Raw genomic sequence first — 20,344 nt, 5'->3', positions numbered from 1 at the left:
AGTCAGAGGAAAACCCCAAAGTGGTTGGAGTCTAAAGTATTAATGGGAACCACAAAGGTGCATCTATACCACAGGCTCTTCATGGAGTCCTTGGAGGAGAGAACTGGAGGCCAGGATGGCACAAACACCTCTCAGAGACTGAAAATGGCACAAAGAACTCTCAATGTGGAAAGGAAAACCCAAAGTACCTTACAAAAGTTAAGAATCTCAAAGTATTCATGAGCCCCACTGAGTGTCAGTACAAAGATCCAAAGGGACTCATTAAAGCAGATAATTGGAGCCATGATTGCACAAACCTCTCACAGAGTGGATCAAAAGGCAAACAGCAAGTACCTTAATAAAACTGAAGTACCTTGAAGCATTAATGGGCCCCACTGAGTGTTGTTCCTGACAAAGGCTCTCCAGGGACTAATTACAGCAGAATATTGGAGGCCATGATTGCACAAAGCTCTCAGAGACTGCAAGGTAAAAGGAAAAGTCAAAGTCCGTTGAAAAACCTGCAGTCCCTGGGAGCATGAAGGAGCCCCCAGGGCCATTCCTGACCAAGGCTCCCCAGGGACTCCTTCCAGCAGATCCTTGAGGCCACTTGGATGTGGGCATGGGGGGGATGCTGAGGGCAGGAGCAGGGGCTGACAGTGCCCAGCCTGACTGGGGCTGTGCCAGGAGGCCCCAGGGCCTCCGGACAAGGTGTCTCCTCACAGCCCTTGGTGGCACAGACCCTGCTGTGCCCCAGGGCACCAAGACTTGGCTCCTCTTTGTCCCCACCTGGCACCAGTGCCTCCAGTTCTTTGCTCTGCCTGGGACCTGGGGACACTTTCTCAGTCGTGTCCCTCAGTGGGACCCATTAAAAGTCCAAGAAACTTTGGAGCTGGATTCTGACTGGAGTTCTGGAGAGGTTTCTGCAGCTCCCTCTCAGGGCCTGATGTTCAGGGCCTGAGCACAAAGCCCCAGAGGGTCATTAAAGTCCTTGTGCTGTGTCTGTGCTGCTGAGCTGGGCCGGGCTCCTGGCACAGAGGGTGATCCTGGTAACCAAGCAGAGCTTCAAAAGCACATTTCTCTTGCTGAGCAGCTCTTCTGCTAGCCCAGCAGGGCTGGGGCACTGCCTGCAGCCAGCCCGGGCACAGCACAGAGACACAGAGAGCTTCAATCAGTCAGGGCTGGGAAGGGGCTGAGAAGTGCCTGGGGCAGAATCACTGCCAGCCCTTGGCACAGGAACCTCTGGCTGCAGGACAATGCAGCTGCAGCTCCTGGAGAGATCTCCTAAAGCTGGAACATCCCAATGCCCACAGAGCCTGTGAGTGCATTCTCTGCTCATCTCCTGTGCAGAGCAGCCAGGGGTGCCCAGGGCTGTCCTGCAGAGCAGGGTCCTGCAGCCCAGGGCGCTGTGCTGGGCCAGGGACTCTGCTGCCTGCCAGGGACAGCTCTCAGCCGGCCCTGGAGCTGCTCCCAGCGCTGGCCAGGAGCTGTGGGGGGAAGGAGCCACCCTGAGCAGGGCAGGTGCTGCTGCTGAGAGGGGCTGGCTGGGGCAGGGCTGCTCCCAGCTCCAGACCAGACTGGGGGCAGCTCCGGAGAACAATTCCCAAAGAAGGTAAGCCTGGGATTGCTGTAAAGTTCAGGAGCTTTCCTGAGAGTGTTTCTATTTCCTGCTTGGAGCAGGATGGGAAAGTCAGGATTTTTGCTTTTTATATATTTTTCACATATTTGTAGTTCTGGAATTTACTATTAAATAGTTTTAAAACTATAATTCTTACCTAACTCTATTAAACTCTTAATGAACTCTAACAACTTTTATATAGATAATATAATAATAATCCTTAAATAACTATAGTACATTTCCTTACCTTTCTTCAAGATTTAAGAACAATAAGCTGATTTTCTAAATACATTTTTAAAATACTACATAGTCTTACTATCAGGAAATGGACCTATAAGAAGAACATTTTGGATTTAGAATGTGAGCAGTGATAACAAAAAGCTGGGCAAAGAAGTCGTTGGACCTACTCCAATGGGTTCAACCAGGGATGTGTAACTGGTGCAATTGAATCTCTTATTGGATGTTCCTATTAAATATCCTAATTAATCAACCATAATAAATTGTTTAAATCGGAGTTTGAATGGTCCTCATCCCCCCTGGGATACCTGGAAACTTCCAATAAAGGTCTGGTTTTTACTTTACTCCTCTAACACTGTTGCAAGGATCCTTTTTATCTGTTTTGATTATAGACAACAGGGGGATGAGAGAAGCAGAACAGGAATTGTAATCCCAGAATGACAGAACATTCTGGGTTTAAAGGGACACACAGCATCATCAAAGGAATGTTTGAACATTTACAAAGACTCCAGAACTGTGACTTTGACTGGTCAGTCTCTCTGCTGGGAGCCTCCCAAAGGGCCTTCAGCCACTCCTCAGCCCTGGGCAGCAGCAGCATCACCTCTGCAGGGCCCAGCAGGGCTCTCCTGAGCTGCCCTTGCCCAGCTGCACACAGAGCCTGCCCCAGCCAGGGCCCTGCACACAGGCAGGTTTCTGTAGGGTCAGGCCGAGGGCACACAGGGTGGGATGGGCTCTGTGAGCGCTGGCAGGGACAAGGCACCTCTCAGGAGGGGATGTCCAGGCCCAGGGAGATGCTTCAGGGAAGCAGAGGGGGCTGAATAGAGCAGTGCTGGGGGAACAAGCCCATCCAGCCCCTCACCTTCTCTCAGCCACAGGGAATCCTTTGCCTCTCACATCTCTCAGTGGCAAACACTGAGTGCAGCAGGAATTCTGGGGATTTCTGACCTCAAAGAGACAGGAATCGTGTATGGGTAGGAAATCAATTCCTAAATCCAACCCCTGCCATCAATTTCTCTTAGAAGTGTAAGTGCAGATGGTAGCAAGACTTGCTGCAGTAGGAGTGATTCCCCTGACAGATCCTGAATATCCACCCTTGTCCCTCTGCCACATGGCCACAATCCCAGGGCAGCAGGGCAGGGATGGCTCCTCCAGAGCCCCCACATACAACCCTTGCTGCTCCTGGCACACTCAGCCAGGACAACTGGAGCTCAGGCAGGGACCTGGGTGAAGGTTTTCCCAGAGCAGGAACAAAGGTGGGTGAGTCCCAGCAGGACAGGCTGCAGGGAATGGCCCAGGTTTGGCTCCAAGCAGCCTCTCCTGACTTGTCCCTGTCCTTTCTCCATGAACAGGTGCCCATGTGCAGCCACAGCAAATGTCCAACAGCAGCTCAATCAGCCACTTCCTCCTGCTGGCACTGGCAGACACGCGGCAGCTGCAGCTCCTGCACTTCTGCCTCTTCCTGGGCATCTCCCTGGCTGCCCTCCTGGGCAACGGCCTCATCATCAGCGCCGTAGCCTGCGGCCACCACCTGCACACACCCATGTTCTTCTTCCTGCTCAACCTGGCACTCAGCGACCTGGGCTCCATCTGCACCACTGTCCCCAAAGCCATGCACAATTCCCTCTGGGACACCAGGAACATCTCCTACACAGGATGTGCTGCTCAGGTCTTTTTCCTTCTGTTCTTCCTTGGAACAGAGCTTTCCCTCCTGACCATCATGTGCTACGACCGCTACGTGTCCATCTGCAAACCCCTGCACTACGGGACCCTCCTGGGCAGCAGAGCTTGTGCCCACATGGCAGCAGCTGCCTGGGCCAGTGCCTTTCTCTATTCAATGCTGCACACAGCCAATACATTTTCCCTGCCCCTGTGCCATGGCAATGCCCTGGGCCAGTTCATCTGTGATATCCCACAGATCCTCAAGCTCTTCTGCTCCAATTCCCACCTCAGGGAACTTGGGCTTCTTGTGGTTACTAGCAGTTTATCATTTTGTTGTTTTGTGTTCATTGTTTTCTCCTATGTACAGATCGTCAGGGCTGTGCTGAGGATCCCCTCTGAGCAGGGATGGCACAAAGCCTTTTCCACCTGCCTCCCTCACCTGGCTGTAGTCTCTCTCTTTGTCAGCACTGCAGAATTTGCTCACCTGAAGCCTGCCTCGATGTCCTCCCCATCCCTGGATCTAGCCCTGTCAGTTCTGCGCGATGAAATCCTGCTCAGCGTGGGCAACTGAGCCCTTGAAGGACTTAGTGTCAGGTCAAGGCTTCCTTTCCCTCCCAAAGCCTTCCCTTGGCAGCCTTGGGCAGGGGATTCATCCTCCCTCCCACCTCCTTCCCACAGACCTGCTCGGAACCACTCTGTGGGCACTTTCCATTCTCTGTGTCCGTCCTCAAGTGCAGTGCCAACCTGGGACAGTCCTGGCCCTGTCCTGAGGTCCCAGGAGCTCCCAGGCTGAGATGGAAATGCTCAGCCACACCAGGGCCCTGCCCCTGCCAGCAGCACCCCCACAAGCAGCAGCAGCAGCAGCAGCAGCAGCAGCTGCAGCAGCAGCTGCAGTCGCCTCTCAGCTGTTGGTGCCCCTGCACTGCAGCCCCTCCCGCTGGCACCAACGTTCCCTTGTGGCCTTGGAGACAGTCCTGAATCCATCCATGGGGTCACAGAGCCATGGAATCCCAAATTTCCAGGTTCCTGGAATCCTAGAGTCATTGAATCCTGAGAACCACACTCAGAGGAGGAGGAAGAGGAGGAGGAGGAGGAGGAGGAGGAGGAGAGGGAGGAGGAAGACGAGGAGGAGGAGGAGGAGGAGGAGGAGGAGGAGGAGGACGAGGACGAGGAGGACGAGGAGGAGGAGGATAAGGAGGAGGAAAATAAGGAGGAAGAGGAGGAGGAGGAGGAAGAGAAGGAGGAAGAGGAGGAGGAGGAGAAGAAGGAGGAGGAGGAGGAGGAGGAGGACGAGGATGAGGACGAGGAGGATGAGGAGGAGGACGAGGAAAAGGATGAGGAGGAGGACGAGGAGGAGGACGAGGAGGAGGAGGACGAGGAGGAGGAGGAGGACGAGGACGAAGAGCACGAGGATGAGGAGGACGAGTAGGTGGAGGACGAGGAGGAGGAGGATAAGGAGAATGAGGATGAGGACGAGGACGACAAGGACGAGGAGGATGAGGAGGACGAGGAGGAGGAGGAGGAGGATGAGGAGGAGGACGAGAAGAAGAACGAGGAGGAGGAGGAGGAGGACGAGGAGGATGAGGAGGACGAGGAGGAGGACGAGGAGGACGAGGAGGAGGACGAGGAGGAGGATGAGGAGGAGGAAGAGGAGGAGGAGGAGGAGGATGAGGAGGACGAGGAGGACGAGGAGGAGGACGAGGAGGAGGATGAGGAGGAGGACGACGATGAGGACGACGACCACAACGATGACGACGAAGAGGAGGTGGAAGATGAGGAGGAGGAATAGGAGGAGGAAGAGAGAGAACAAGGACAAAGAGGATGATGATGAGGAGGAGGAGAACGAGGAGGAAGAGGAGAATGAGGATGAGGAGGAGGAGAAGGAGGACAATGACAAGGAGGATGAGGAGGGGGAGGAGAAAGAGGAGGAGCAGGAGGAGGAAAAGGAGGAGGAGGAAGACGACAAGGACTAGGGCAAGCACAAGGAAGATGAGGAGGAGGAGGAGGACAAGGAAGAGGAGGAGGCAGAGAAGCATGAAGAGGAGGAATAGGAGGAGGAAGAGAGAGGACAAGGACAAGGAGGATGATGAGGATGAGGAGGAGGAGGACAATGAAGATGAGGAGGAAAAGAAGAAGGATGAGGACGAGGACGAGGGGGAGAAGGATGAGGATGATGAAAACGATGAAGATGTAGAGGACAAGTAGGAGGAGGAGGAGGAGGAGGAAAAGGAAGATGAACAGGAGGAGGAGGACAAGGTGGAGAATAAAGAGGAGGAGAACAAGCATGACGAGGACCAGGAGGAGAAGGAAGAGGAGGATGATGATGAGCAGGATGGGGAGGACGAGGAGGAGGAATAGGCGGAGGATGAGGAGGAGGAGAATGAGGAGAATGAGGATGAGGAGGACAATGAGGAGGATGAGGAGGATAAGGATGCGGAGGATAAGGAGGAGGAGAATGAGGAGTAGGACAAGGATGAGGAAAAGGAGGAGGATGAGGAGGATAAGGAGGACGAGGAGGAAAAGGAGGACAAGGAGGAGGAGGATGAGGAAACGAGGAGGAGGAGGAGGAGGACGAGGAGGAGGACGAGGAGGACAAGGAGGACGAGGAGGAGGACGAGGAGGAAGACGAGGAGCAGGATGAGGAGGACGAGGAGGAGGACGAAGAGGACGAGGAGGACAAGGAGGAAGACGAGGAGGAGGACAACGATGAGAACGATGACGAAGAGGAGGTGGAAGATGAGGAGGACGAATAGGAGGAGGAAGAAAGAGAACGAGGACAAGGAGGATGATGAGAAGGAGGAGGAGAACGAGGAGGAAGAGGAGAATGAGGATGAGGAAAAGGAGGAGGAGGAGGAGAATGACAAGGAGGATGAAAAGAGGGAGGAGGAGGAGGAGGAGGACGAGGACGAGGATGAGGATGAGGAGGAGGATGAGGAGGATGAGGAGGACCAGGAGGAGGAGGAGGAAGATGAGGATGAGCAGGATGGGGAGGACGAGGAGGAGGAAGAGGAGGAAGATGAGGAGGAGGAGAAGGAGGAGAATGAGGATGAGGAGGACAATAAGGAGGATGAGGAGGATAAGGATGCGGAGGATAAGGAGGAGGAGGATGAGGAGGAGGACAAGGATGAAGAAAAGGACGAGGATGAGGAAAAGGACGAGGATGAGGAGGATGAGGAGGACAAGGAGGACGAGGAGGACAAGGAGGACAAGGAGGAGGAGGACGAGGAAGACGAGGAGGAGGAGGAGGAATAGGAGGATAAGGAGGATGAGAATGAGAATGTGGAGGAGGACAATGAGGAGGAGGAGGAGGAGCAGGAGGAGGAGGAGGACGAGGACGAGGATGAGGAAAAGGATGAAGATGCAGAGGACAAGGAGGATGAGGAGGAGGAGGAGGAGAAGGACGAGGAGGATGAGTATGAGCAGAATGCGGAGGACAAGGAGGAAGAGGAGGAAGATGAGGAGGAGGACAAGGATGAGGAAAAGGACGAGGATGAGGAGGACAAGGCGGACTGGGAGGACAAGGAGGACAAAGAGGAGGAGGACGAGGAAGACAAGGAGGAGGAGGAGGAATAGGAGGATAAATAGGATGAGAATGAGGATGTGGAGGAGGACAAGGAGGAGGACGAGAAGGAGGTGGAGGACAACGACGAAGACGAGGACGAGGAGGATGAGGAGGAGAAGAAGCATGAGGACGAGGACGAGGACGAGAAGGATGAGGATGAGGAAAAGGATGAAGATGCAGAGGACAAGGAGGATGAGGAGGAGGAGGAGGAAGAGGAGAAGGAGGACGAGGACGAGGATGAGGATGAGGAGGAGGAGGACGAGGAGGAGGACGAGGAGGAGTACAAGGACGAGAATGAGAACGAGGAGGACGAGGAGAATGAGGAGGGGGAGGAGGACGAGGAGGAGGACGAGGACGAGGAAGTCCTCCTTGTACTCTGCATCTTCATCCTTTTCCTCATCCTCATCCTTCTCCCACTCGTCCTTATCCTCATCCTTCTTCTCCTCCTCCTCTTCCTTGTCCTCCTCCTCTTCATCCTCATCATCCTCCTTGTCCTTGTCCTCTCTCTTCCTCCTCCTATTCCTCCTCTTCATGCTTCTCTGCCTCCTCCTTTTCCTTGCCTTCCTCCTCCTCCTCATGTTCCTTTTGCTTGCCCTAGTCCTTGTCGTCCTCCTCCTCCTCCTCTTCCTCCTCCTGCTCCTCCTCTTTCTCCTCCCCCTCCTCATCCTCCTTGTCATTGTCCTCCTCCTCCTCCTCCTTCTCATCCTCATTCTCCTTGTCCTGGTTCTCTCTCTTCCTCCTCCTATTCGTCCTCCACATCTTCCACCTCCTCTTCGTCATCGTCGTTGTCGTCGTCGTTGTCGTCGTCGTTGTCGTCGTCATCCTCCTCGTCCTCCTCGTCCTCCTCGTCCTCCTCCTCGTCCTCCTGCTCGTCCTCCTCCTCGTCCTCCTCGTCCTCCTCCTTGTCCTCCTCCTCCTCCTCCTTGTCCTTGTCCTCGTCCGCGTCCTCCTCCTCCTCGTCCTCCTCCTCCTCCTCCTCCTCGACCTCCTCGTCCTCCTTGTCCTCTGCATCTTCATCCTTTTCCTCATCTTCATCCTTCTCCTCCACGTCCTCGTCCTCATCCTTCTTCTCCTCCTCCTCCTCGTTGTCCTCATCCTCCTCATCCTCCTCATCCTCCTTGTCCTTGTCTTCTCTCTTCCTCCTCCTATTCCTCCTCTTCATGCTTCTCTGCCTCCTCCTCTTCCTTGTCCTCCTCCTCCTCCTTATTTTCCTTGTGCTTGCCCTAGTCCTTTTCGTCTTCCTCCTCCTCCTCCTCCTCATTTTCCATGTGCTTGCCCTAGTCCTTTTCATCTTCCTCCTCCTCCTCGTCCTCCTCCTGCTCCTCCTCCTCCTCCTCCTCCTCTGTGTGTGGTTGTCAAGATTCAATGACTCTAGGATTCCAGGAACCTGGAACTCTGGGATTCCATGGCTCTGTAACCCCATGGATGGATTCAGGACTGTCTCCAGGGCCACAAGGGAACGTTGGTGCCAGTGGGAGGGGCTGCAGTGCAGGGGCACCAACAGCTGAGAGGCGACTGAGCTGCTGCTGCTGCTGCTGCTGCTGCTGCTGCTGCTGCTGCTGCTGCTGCTACTGCTGCTGCTTGTGGGGGTGGCAGGTGGAAAAGGCTTTCTGCCGTCCCTGCTCAGAGGGGATCCTCAGCACAGCCCTGATGATCTGTACATAGGAGAAAACAATGAACACAAAACAACAAAATGATAAACTGCTAGTAACCACAAGAAGCCCAAGTTCCCTGAGGTGGGAATTGGAGCAGAAGAGCTTGAGGATCTGTGGGATATCACAGAAGAGCTGGCCCAGGGCATTGCCATGGCACAGGGGCAGGGAAAATGTATTGGCTGTGTGCAGCATTGAATAGAGAAAGGCACTGGCCCAGGCAGCTGCTGCCATCTGGGCACAAGCTCTGCTGCCCAGGAGGGTCCCGTAGTTCAGGGGTTTGCAGATGGACACGTAGCGGTCATAGCACATGATGGTCAGGAGGGAATACTCTGCTCCAAGGAAGAACAGAAGGAAAAAGAGCTGTGCAGCACATCCCTTGTAGGAGATGTTCCTGGTGTCCCAGAGGGAATTGTGCATGGCTTTGGGGACAGTGGTGCAGATGGAGCCCAGGTCGCTGAAGGCCAGGTTGAGCAGGAAGAAGAACATGGGTGTGTGCAGGTGGTGGCCGCAGGCTACGGCGCTGATGATGAGGCCGTTGCCCAGGAGGGCAGCCAGGGAGATGCCCAGGAAGAGGCAGAAGTGCAGGAGCTGCAGCTGCCGCGTGTCTGCCAGTGCCAGCAGGAGGAAGTGGCTGATTGAGCTGCTGTTGGACATTTGCTGTGGCTGCACATGGGCACCTGTTCATGGAGAAAGGACAGGGACAAGTCAGGAGAGGCTGCTTGGAGCCAAACCTGGGCCATTCCCTGCAGCCTGTCCTGCTGGGACTCACCCACCTTTGTTCCTGCTCTGGGAAAACCTTCACCCAGGTCCCTGCCTGAGCTCCAGCTGTGCTGGCTGAGTGTGCCTGGAGCAACCAGGGCAGTGTGTGGGGGCTCTCAAGGAGCCATCCCTGCCCCGCTGCCCTGGGTTTGTGGCCATGGGGCAGAGGGACAAGGGTGAATATTCAGGATTTTTCAGGGGAATCACTCCTACTGCAGCAAGTCTTGCTACCATCTGCACTTACACTTCTAAGAGAAATCAATGGCATGGGTTGGATTTAGGAATTGATTTACTACCCACACACGATTCCTGTCTCTTTGAGGTCAGAAATCCCCAGAATTCCTGCTGCACTCAGAGTTTGCCACTGAGAGATGTGAGAGGCAAAGTATTCCCTGTGGCTGAGAGAAGGTGAGTGGCTGGATGGGCTTGTTCCCCCAGCACTGCTCTATTCAGCCCCCTCTGCTTCCCTGAAGCATCTCCCTGGGCCTGGACATCCCCTCCTGAGAGGTGCCTTGTCCCTGCCAGTGCTCACAGAGCCCATCCCACCCTGTGTGCCCTTGGCCTGACCCTACAGAAACCTGCCTGTGTGCAGGGCCCTGGCTGGGGCAGGCTCTGTGTGCAGCTGGGCAAGGGCAGCTCAGGAGAGTCTTGCTGGGTCCTGCAGAGGTGATGCTGCTGCTGCCCAGGGCTGAGGAGTGGCTGAAGGCCCTTTGGGAGGCTCCCAGCAGAGAGACTGACCAGTCAAAGTCACAGTTCTGGAGTCTTTGTAAATGTTCAAACATTCCTTTGATGATGCTGTGTGTCCCTTTCAACTCAGAATGTTCTGTCACTCTGGGATTACAATTCCTGTTCTGCTTCTCTCATCCCCCTGTTGTCTACAATCAAAAGAGAAAAAAAAGAACCCTTGCAACAGTGTTAGAACAGTGAAATTAAAACCAGAACTTCACTGGAAGCTTCCAGGTGTCCCAGTGGGGATGAGGCACACCCAGCCCCTGATTTCAACAATTTGTTAATGTTGATTATTTAGGATATTTAACAGGAACATCCAATGGGAGATTCAGTACCCAGTTACACACCCCTGGCTCAACCCACTGGAATAAGTCCAGGGCCTTCTTTGTCCCAGTTTTTCTTAACACTGCTCACATTCAAAACCAAAAATACTCTTCTTGTGGGTTCTTTCTCTGATAAAAAGATTATATAGCACTTTAAAAATGTATTTAGACAGGTTATAGTTCTAAAATCTAAGAGAAGGTAAGGAAACATACTAGAGTTAATTAAGGAACATAAATACATTAAATATATAATAGTAGTTAAAAGGAGTTATTTAAGAGTTTAATAGAGTTAGTTAAGGATTATAATTTTAAAACTACGTAACAGTAATTTACAGAACTATGAATATATGAAAAATATATAAAAAGCAAAAATATTTTTATCATCATCACAACTTCATCATCCTTCTTCAAGAAGAAAATTGAAAACACTCTCAGGAAAGCTCCTGACCTTTACAGCAAACCCAGGCTTACCTTCTTTGGGAAGTGCCCTCTGGAGCTGGTCTGGAGCTGGGAGCAGCCCTGCCCCAGCCAGCCCCTCTCAGCAGCAGCACCTGCCCTGCTCAGGGTGGCTCCTTCCCCCCACAGCTCCTGGCCAGCGCTGGGAGCAGCTCCAGGGCCGGCTGAGAGCTGTCCCTGGCAGGCAGCAGAGTCCCTGGCCCAGCACAGCGCCCTGGGCTGCAGGACCCTGCTCTGCAGGACAGCCTTGGGCACCCCTGGCTGCTCTGCACAGGAGATGAGCAGAGAATGCACTCACAGGGTCTGTGGGCATTGGCATGTTCCAGCTTTAGGAGATCTCTCCAGGAGCTGCAGCTGCATTGTCCTGCAGCCAGAGGTTCCTGTGCCAAGGGCTGGCAGTGATTCTGCCCCAGGCACTTCTCAGCCCCTTCCCAGCCCTGACTGATTGAAGCTCTCTGTGCCTCTGTGCTGTGCCCGCGCTGGCTGCAGGCAATGCCCCAACCCTGCTGGGCTGGCAGAAGAGCTGCTCAGCAAGAGAAATGTGCTTTTGAAGCTCTGCTTGGTTACCAGGATCACCCTCTGTGCCAGGAGCCTGGCCCAGCTCAGCAGCACAGACACAGCACAAGGACTTTAATGACCCTCTGGGGCTTTGTGCTCAGGCCCTGAACATCAGGCCCTGAGAGGGAGCTGCAGAAACCTCTCCAGAACTCCAAGTCACAATCCAACTCCAAAGTTTCTTGGACTTTTAATGGGTCCCACTGAGGGACATGACTGAGAAATTGTCCCCACACCCCAGGCAGATCAGAGAACTGGAGGCACTGATGACAGGTGGGGACAAAGAGAAGCCAAGTCTTGGTGCCCTGGGGCACAGCAGGGTCTGTGCCACCAAGGGCTGTGAGGAGACACCTTTTCCTGAGGCCCTGGGGCCTCCTGGCACAGCCCCAGCCAGGCTGGGCACTGTCAGCCCCTGGTCCTGCCCTCAGCATCCCCCCCATGCCCACATCCCAGTGGCCTCAAGGATCTCCTGGAAGGAGTCCCTGGGGAGCCCTGGTCAGGAATGGCTCCTTCATGCTCCCAGAACGTCAGTTCTTTGCAGGTAATTGATATTTCTCATTTCATATAGACTCTGTGAGAGGTCTGGGCAATCATGGGCCCAATTATCCGCTTTAACAAGTCCCTTGAGAGTTTTGTACTGACACTTAGTGGGGCTCATTAATGCTTTGAGATATTCAACTTTATTAAGGTATTTTGGATTGTCCTTTCAAAACTGAGGGGTTTTTGTGCCGTTTTGAGTCTCTGAGAGGTTTTTGTGCAATCCTGGACTCCAATTCTCTCCTCCAAGGAGTCCATGAGGAGCCTGTGTTGGGGATGAACCTCAGTGGGTCCCATTAATGGCTGGAGATACTTTGGGGTTTTCTTCTGACTTAGACTCCGGGAAAAGTTTGTGCAATCTCCTCTCAGGCCCTGAGGTTCCAGGGCTCAGCTCCAAAGGCACCACGGGGCTCATTAAGATCAAGCAAGTCCTGACAAACCATGGCTCTGCTTTGATATCCCACTTGTTTGGGGCAGTTCATCAGGAAGTTTCTGTAGTGGTTTTGGTCCACCAATTTGAGATTTCTCGGCCAATGCATTAATTAGTGTAGTGGGTTCAGTGTTGGCTAATTACCAGTGCACTCACTAGAATATACTTACTAATTTCCTGCTATGAGATAGGATTAGGAGAAAGGCATAGTAGGCTCAAACTTTAACAGTATAAGGAAAATTTTGTTAAAAAAACTAAAAGAAAGAATGATAAGGATCAGAACAAAACTTTCAGAACACCTCCCCTCTCCATACAACCTTTTCTTACATACTGATTATATAAAAAGACAAACCAAAAAATTTTCAATCACTTTACCACCTCTAGAATAGTCTTTCTTTAGTTCACTTAGGGAGTGGAGTCTCTCTTTCTTGCTATGGAGACTTCTCCACAAGAAAACAGTGCTCTTGCGGCTCTCAATTTCCACAAAGAGCAGCTGCCTGGAGAAATCTGCAATTTCGAAGTCCCTCACATTTTTTCACAGCTTTTCCCAAGGCTGTGTTTATGGGTCGTATCAGCGTATGAGGTATTGGTTTAAAGATGAGCTGTTTAAGAGCAACAGTTCTCTTAATCTCTTTCTGAAATCATCGTCATCTGTGGGAAGAGAGGTCTTCTCTCCCTGGGGCACAGGGTCTCATCACTATGCTCTCTTTCTCTGTTGAAACATCTCATGAGATCACAGCTATTGCAATATTTGCTTAATTTAGCATGGAGACCATTAATGAAACAAGTCATCTCCCCATAGTTTTCAATGTGTTATAGGGAAAAATAGAATCTGATGTATCAATGACATCCTTCTCCACAGCTTTAGCAGAGGATTTCAGCCCCAAGATCAAGGCATCTCCTCATCCCTCCCATCTGGGACTCAACTTCTCCTTCCCTGCCCTCGGTGTGTTCATGCTGCTCCTCTGTGTGCCTGCCCTATGTCCTTTTCTCTCACTGGAGGGAGGATGGCAGCACTGCAGAGTCAATATCTCCCGGGGCTGCAGATGGTTCCGTGATCCCGGCCGGGCTCGGTGCTTGCGGCCGGAGCTGTTTTGCCATGGAGGTTTCTGCAGCGGCTGCGCTGGGGCTGTGTCAGGCTGGGCCGCGCTGGGGCAGGGCCAGGATCTCAGCAGCCAGGCCAGAGCCCAGCAGCAGCACGGGCGGGGCCGATGGCTTCTCCTGCCCTGCCCGCCGGCTGCGGGCGAAGCCCAAGGGCGGCAGAGCCTTGGCCGAGCCGGCCCGGCCCGGGGCTGCTCCTGGGGCCCGGTGGATCCTGGCCGGGCCCGGGCTGGCGGCGGGCCAGGGCTCGGCAGGGCCAGATGTCAGCACCCGCAGCCACGGCCCGGCCTCGGCCCCGTGGCCTCCCCTGCCCTGCCCGGCAGCCGATGGCGCCTGGCGGCTCCCTGGGAAGGGGCCCGGCCCCACGGCAGGAGCCGCCCGGCCCCACGGCCGAGACGGGGCTGGGCCGGCCTTGGCACCTCTGTGGGGCCAGAAGGGAGAGAGATCCAGCCAGGCTTTCTCATCTACAACTTGTCCATATGTAGCGGTCATGTGCTTGAGCCCCCAAAACCTCTCATTGGGAGATCTCTGGGTCCTCTCCAAGGTATTTTCTAATAAAAATATTAAGCTCATGGTCTGTGAAAATTACCAGAGGACAGGGCTAACCCATCCTGTCTGTCCTGGCTACTTTTGTCTGGGGGCAATCCTTGGATATACGGACTTTAGGAGGCCACATTCTAAATTTGGCCATGGACCATGGACAAGAAGACCATTTCTTTTCCACAGGAATGAAGGAACAGAGCCCCAGTGTTTCAGAGGCAGATGAAAGGTGACCACCACAGTGCAAGGACAGCCAGAGCTGGCTGTTTTTTCCTAAGACATAGCCTTGCATACAGGAAATTGTTTAGGAAGAATACCAGTTTTGGCAATGGGCATCTGAACACAGACAGTTCTTTTCTATAGCAAGGAAAGCACATAGCCCCTTTGCTCCAGGAGCTGATGAGAAGCAGCCCTTGACATCCCAAGATCAGCCAGACCTGTCAGGTGGCCCCTGGCAGGCCAACCCAGCCAGACCTGTTCCATGTTCCCCTCATTCCATGGAGCCCCACAGTGTCCCAATGGTCCCTTGCTTCCAGGAGGCCCTGAGGTGTCACAATGCCCCCTTGGTGACACCAGGCCCTGAAGGGTTGGAATGGTCTCCATGGTTCCATCAGGTCCCACAGAGTCATAATGGTCTCTGGGTCCATGAAGCCCCACGGTGTCACCATGGCCCCTTGGTTCCATGGGCTCCAGTGGTGCCACAATGATCCCCTTGGTTCCATGAGGTGCCCACAGTGTCACAGGGATCTCCATGGGAAGGAAAGGACCAAGCCCCAGTGTGGCAGGGGCAGCCACCAGAGGCCAAGGCCAGAAAGATTTGATGGTACTGGCAGATTTTGTCTGGGAGCAGCCCTTGAATATAGGGAATTTTAGAGGTGGAATCCCAGTTTCAGACATGGACAGTTGAAGGAGGATGGTTCTTTCCATAGGAAGGAAAAGATGGAACACCAGTGTTTGAGGGGCAGATGAAAGGCAGCCATCAGAGGCCAATGGCAGCCAGACCTCTCTTTCCTGGTAGCTTTTGTCTGAAAGTAACCCTTGGATGTAGGGAATTTGGGAGGTGGAAGCCAAATTTCAGCCATTTCTGCATAGATAAGGATGGTTCTTTTCCATATGGAGGAAAGCACTGTTGTGTTCCGCCACAGCAAAGGGCACAACAACTGCCCCAGGACCCAGAGTCTCAGACATCAGGCAGACACCAATAACCAACAGCATAAGGAAGGCAACAGGACAGGTCTTGGTTTAAAAAAAACGAGGATTCTTCATTTTCCCACAGACCAACACAAGAAACAAGGTGGTAGGGTCAAGATTTTCTATTACAGGGTAGGGGTGGAGTTTAGGATCAAGGTCCAATATTAAGAGGAGCAGGAGACTGCAAAGGGGTGGATCGAGGAGGACAATCAATGGAAAAAACTACAGTGGTGACATTGCAGCAAAATTGAAACCAATAAGGGTACAGAAAAAGAATATTCTGGGGCCTTTCCTCATTTGATCAGATAGGGTGGAGTGTCTTTTCCCAGGCTTTCAGGGGCACACCCCACAGCGTGGAGGGGTGGAATCTTCTTTAAGTCATGCTCTCACCGGATGCTGTGTCTGGGTAGAATTCCTACCTCATTGGGCAGGGGCACTCTACACCTTTGGTGCCATTATTTCTTTCTCTGGCTGTTTTATACAATGAAATGAAACTCCAGCATTTGTGGAACCACCCTTCAATCCCTCCGAGGCTACTCCTGTTCTGTCCTCAGTCTGCACACAACTGAGCCCAGAGCCTGCAGCCTCTACCTGCTCGTTATGTGATGCAGCCTTCAAACCCCATCTTGGGAGATATTTGGGTCCTCCCCAAGATCTGTGAAAATGGAAAAATAGTTATCAAAATTATTTTCTCCCAAGTCTAGCAGTGGTCAATATTTCTAAAGTGAATGAGAGTGGATTTAAATTTGTTAGAAGGAGGAAATATTTTACAGTGATGAGAGTGTCACAAAATGGCAAATGTTTTTCCAGAGAAGTGGATTTTCCATCCCAGGAATGCTCAAAAATCAGGGCATGTGTGCAACCTGACCCAGTGAAATCCCCTCCCAAAGGATGGAATTCCTGTTGTGTGGGTTCTCGGATGTGCTGGGTGCCCTCACAACTCTTCTGACCAGAATGTCTGCTGAGGGCAGCCAGGCTGCTGCAGGGCAGTGATCTTACAGCCATCACCATGGCAGCCCTGTCCCCTGGGCCTGGCTCTCCCCTTTCCTCTGCCCCTGCCTTGTCTCTGCTGGCATGAAGAGTTTTGTTGATAATATCTTGTCCCCAAGGTGCTGGGCCAATGGCTTCCCCGTCAGGCTCCTGGAGCAGAAGTGGCTTTTCAGAGCCCAGCCAGAAATGAGCCCTGAGGCAGCAGCTCTGCAGCGCTGGCCACCAGGCTGGGTTGCAAGGGAGGCTTCTGGCCATGCCCTGCAAGCAGCTGCTGCTGCCAAGGTGCCTTTGGTGCCTCGGGCTGTCCCTGGCACAGCTCCCAGCACGGCACTCTGCCCTTGTGCCCGAGGCCTTCCCTGTGCTGGGGCTGGCCTGGGGCTGTTCCTGCAGCGGGACCTGCCCTGCTCCTGGCACAGGAAAGGCAGTTCCTGCTGGAGCAGGAGGCTCTGCCTGCAATGGGCTCAAACCACTCCAGCAAGGACCTCTTGACTTCAAAATTGCTTCCTAGAGCAGAATATCCTAGAATTGTTATAGATTCTGGACTGTGGAGTAAATAATTCTGATTAAGAGCTTACTGTCTAGTCATGATCTGATTGTATTTATATAAATATATCTGGTATTCCATTAATCCTGTAGGAAAAATTGCATTGACAGATTGTTCAATTCTACCTGTCCAATCATTTGTACATAAACCTTTGACAAGTTCTGGGGCTGGGTGTGGTTTCAGTCACTCCCAGTCTCCTCTCTTAAAAGGAATTTTAGAAGTCTGTAGGCCCTGCAGGGGTCTGAGGATCCATGGTGGCTGTTGGGTGTCATTTTTCCATCTCATGACTCAGCAGGAGTTTCTCCAATAATGAAATAAAGGTTTTGCCTGAAGCTCCCACTCTGCACATGACAGGAGTGTGTGTGACATCCTGGATCTTTGGCAGCCTGGGGACTCCTGGGATGTCACTGTGGAGCCCCCGTGAGTGCCTGTAACAGATCGGTGCCTTTGCAGCCCAAGGTGCCCTGGGAAGTCACCATGGAATGGCTGTGACTGCCTCTGACCACACGGCTCTTTGCCATCCCCAGAAACCCTTGGGAGGTCTCCATGGAGCCCCTGGCTCTGTGTGTTACATTCCAGCTCTTGAACAGCCTGGAGACTCTTGGAAAGTCCCCATGGAACCCCTCTGAGGTCCAGTGACAAATCTCATCCTAAGGAGGCAACCATCACCAGGAAACCCTGTTGCTATGGTCAGTTTCCATGGCAACCATCCCCAGCCCCTGTTGCTATGGTCAGTCCCTGGGCAGCTCCATGGATACCCCATGCCAGGGGTGGTTGCCATGGACAGCAGCTCAGGCCTGGAGCCAGAATCTGTTGCCATGGCAACCATTGGCACTCCCATCCCCAGGCTCATGGGATCCCAGAACCACAGAATTGGCTGAGCTAAGAGGGACCCATCAGGATCCTCGAGTCCAACTGCTGGCCCTGCACAGGACACCCCAACACTGCCAGACTGGGCCTGGTAGCGCTGTCCAAACGCTGCTGGAGCTCAGAGAGCCCTGGAGCTGTGACCCTTCCCTGGGGAGCCTGGGCAGTGCCCTGTAGTAGATAGGGACAGACAAACGGAAGATTTCGGGATGTGACGGAAAGAAAGACCCCTTCCCCCTCTCACCCTGCAACATGTTATCCATTACCCCAAAGAATGTAACCACACCTAACCCAGTAGTTTTCCACTCCTGACTAACCCTAGAGACCCTACCAACCCCTCCTGACGTAGCAGAGTCCCCCAAGACTATTTAAACCCATGAGATAAGATAATAAACGCTTTTGACCGTCCACCACATTGGTGTCCAGCGCGTGTTGTTAGCCCGAGTGGCCCAGGGGAGACTGGGCTGCCGTGCTGTTCCTTGAAACCAGGTCGCCTTGCCTTCCCCTGAAGGCAACATAACTGGTGCCGAAGCCCAGGAATAATTCGCTCGGGTAGCGGGTGTCGCCTGGACAAGAGCAGCGGCCAGACCGGTGAGACCGTGTTCTCAGCAAGGGAGACGTCCCAGGACCCGCGATCATCATGGATGCCATCGCCAGGGTTGTAAGAGAGGTTCATAAGCAATGGGGAATTGAGTGTAAGCTCAAAGACTTTTATCTTGCTATAGCAAGGCTGCTTGAGCTTGCGGCAATTGAACGCCCTTTGGATGTTTTGCATCCGGAGATATGGGAAAAATGCACAGCCGCACTGGCCGAGGACACGAAATCCTCAGGCAGCGGCAAATGCCTTAAGGCGTGGGGAAAAGTAGAGAAAGCCCTGCGCAGAGCAATAGAAGAGCAAGAGACATGGAGCGCAGCGCGTACGTGTTTATTAGTTACACCCAAGCTAGGGGTAGGAGCGGCAACGCAAACTACCCCTGAGGGCGATCCACCCGGGAGCGGGGATCCGGGGGGGCCCGGCGTGTCGCCCCCCTCCCCGGGCCGGGGCCCAGGACCCCCCGCGGAAACCTCCCAAAAATCCGCGACTTCCCCATCCGCCCCACCACCGCCAGGCAGTGACCCGGTACCAGAGGTGCAGCAGCGTGCAGAGCTCTGTCGGCGGGGACTGTCGGGGGAAGCCAGAGCCGCGGGAGCCGCGGCTCGGGAGGAGATCCTGCCCACGCCGCCTCCATACTCCTTTGAAAATGGCGCCGGCAGCCAAGGGGAGGGGCGGGGCGCGGGCAGTCTCGGCGCGAAGAGCCCAGAGGCGCGGAGTTTCGCTAATGCGCGTGTGCGGGAGAAAGAGGAGGAGAGCGGCAGAGGGCTCGGAGCCGATCGGCAGCTGCGCCTGACACCGCTACCATGTAAGGGAGAAACCCACCCCTGCAGGAGGCAGGGCGAGCCCGGGGGGCGGCAGCGGCGCCACCCCCGGGGGGAGGAGCGGGGTCGGAGCCAGACAAAACGGCACCGAGCCCCGGAAGTGCGCTGGCATTCGACTTCCGACTCTGAGTCCAGCAGCAGCTCCGGCAGCTCGGAAGAGCTTCCAGGAGCCGGCTGGGACTCTAAGACGAAGGGAACAGAGCTAACGCAATTTAAAACAAAACCAAGTAAAGCTTTAAGCCGCACCGAAAAGCAGCCACAATACGAACCAGCCCAGTTTACCGACTGGGGAGAAATAAAAGGGAAAAACACAACCCACCCCAAAACCTTGCCCCCAAAAGTCACCGACACCCCGGCTGGCCATGCAGATGTATTCCAGATAAGCCGCACAGCCGAGTCCGATCCAAACCCAATTTTTCGTATGCTAGAAGCTACCTTTCTAACCCTAAACGAAACCAAACCGAACCTGACTAACTCCTGTTGGCTTTGTTATGATGTTAAACCCCCTTTCTACAAAGGCATTGCTTTAGACACCCCCTTCAGTTACTCCACAGCCAGTGCCCCCCAGCAGTGCAGATGGGATACTCCCCGCAGAGGAATCACCCTGAGACAAATCACAGGACAAGGCAAATGTTTTGGCAATGCAACTTTAGCAAAGCAGAAAGGCAACTTCTGCACTAAAGTTGTCAAGCCCAACAGAAAGACCAATAAGTGGGTGGTCCCATCCGCATCTGGGATGTGGGTTTGCCAGGGATCTGGAGTGAGTCCTTGTGTGTTCCTTGCCAAATTTAATGACTCTATTGACTTCTGTGTTTAAGTTCTGATTGTTCCTAGGGTCCTGTACGACTCAGATGAAGAAGTGTACCACCTTTTCGAAGAACCTGACAGACTCCACAAAAGAGAAATAATCACAGGTATAACTATCGCAATGCTGCTCGGCTTGGGAGCAGCTGGTACAGCCACTGGTGTCTCAGCCATCGCAACCCAACAGCACGGACTCTCTCAGCTGCAAATGACCATCGATGAAGACCTGCAGAGGATCGAGAAATCCATCTCCTTTCTAGAGAAATCAGTCTCTTCGCTTTCAGAAGTAGTTTTACAGAATAGGCGAGGACTGGACCTCTTGTTCATGCAACAAGGAGGACTGTGTGCAGCTTTGAAAGAGGAATGCTGCTTTTATGCAGATCATACGGGAGTCG

This window comes from Lonchura striata, chromosome 21, assembly GCF_046129695.1.
Source record: "Lonchura striata isolate bLonStr1 chromosome 21, bLonStr1.mat, whole genome shotgun sequence".
Taxonomy (NCBI): domain Eukaryota; kingdom Metazoa; phylum Chordata; class Aves; order Passeriformes; family Estrildidae; genus Lonchura; species Lonchura striata.
This window is presented reverse-complemented; position numbering follows the sequence as displayed.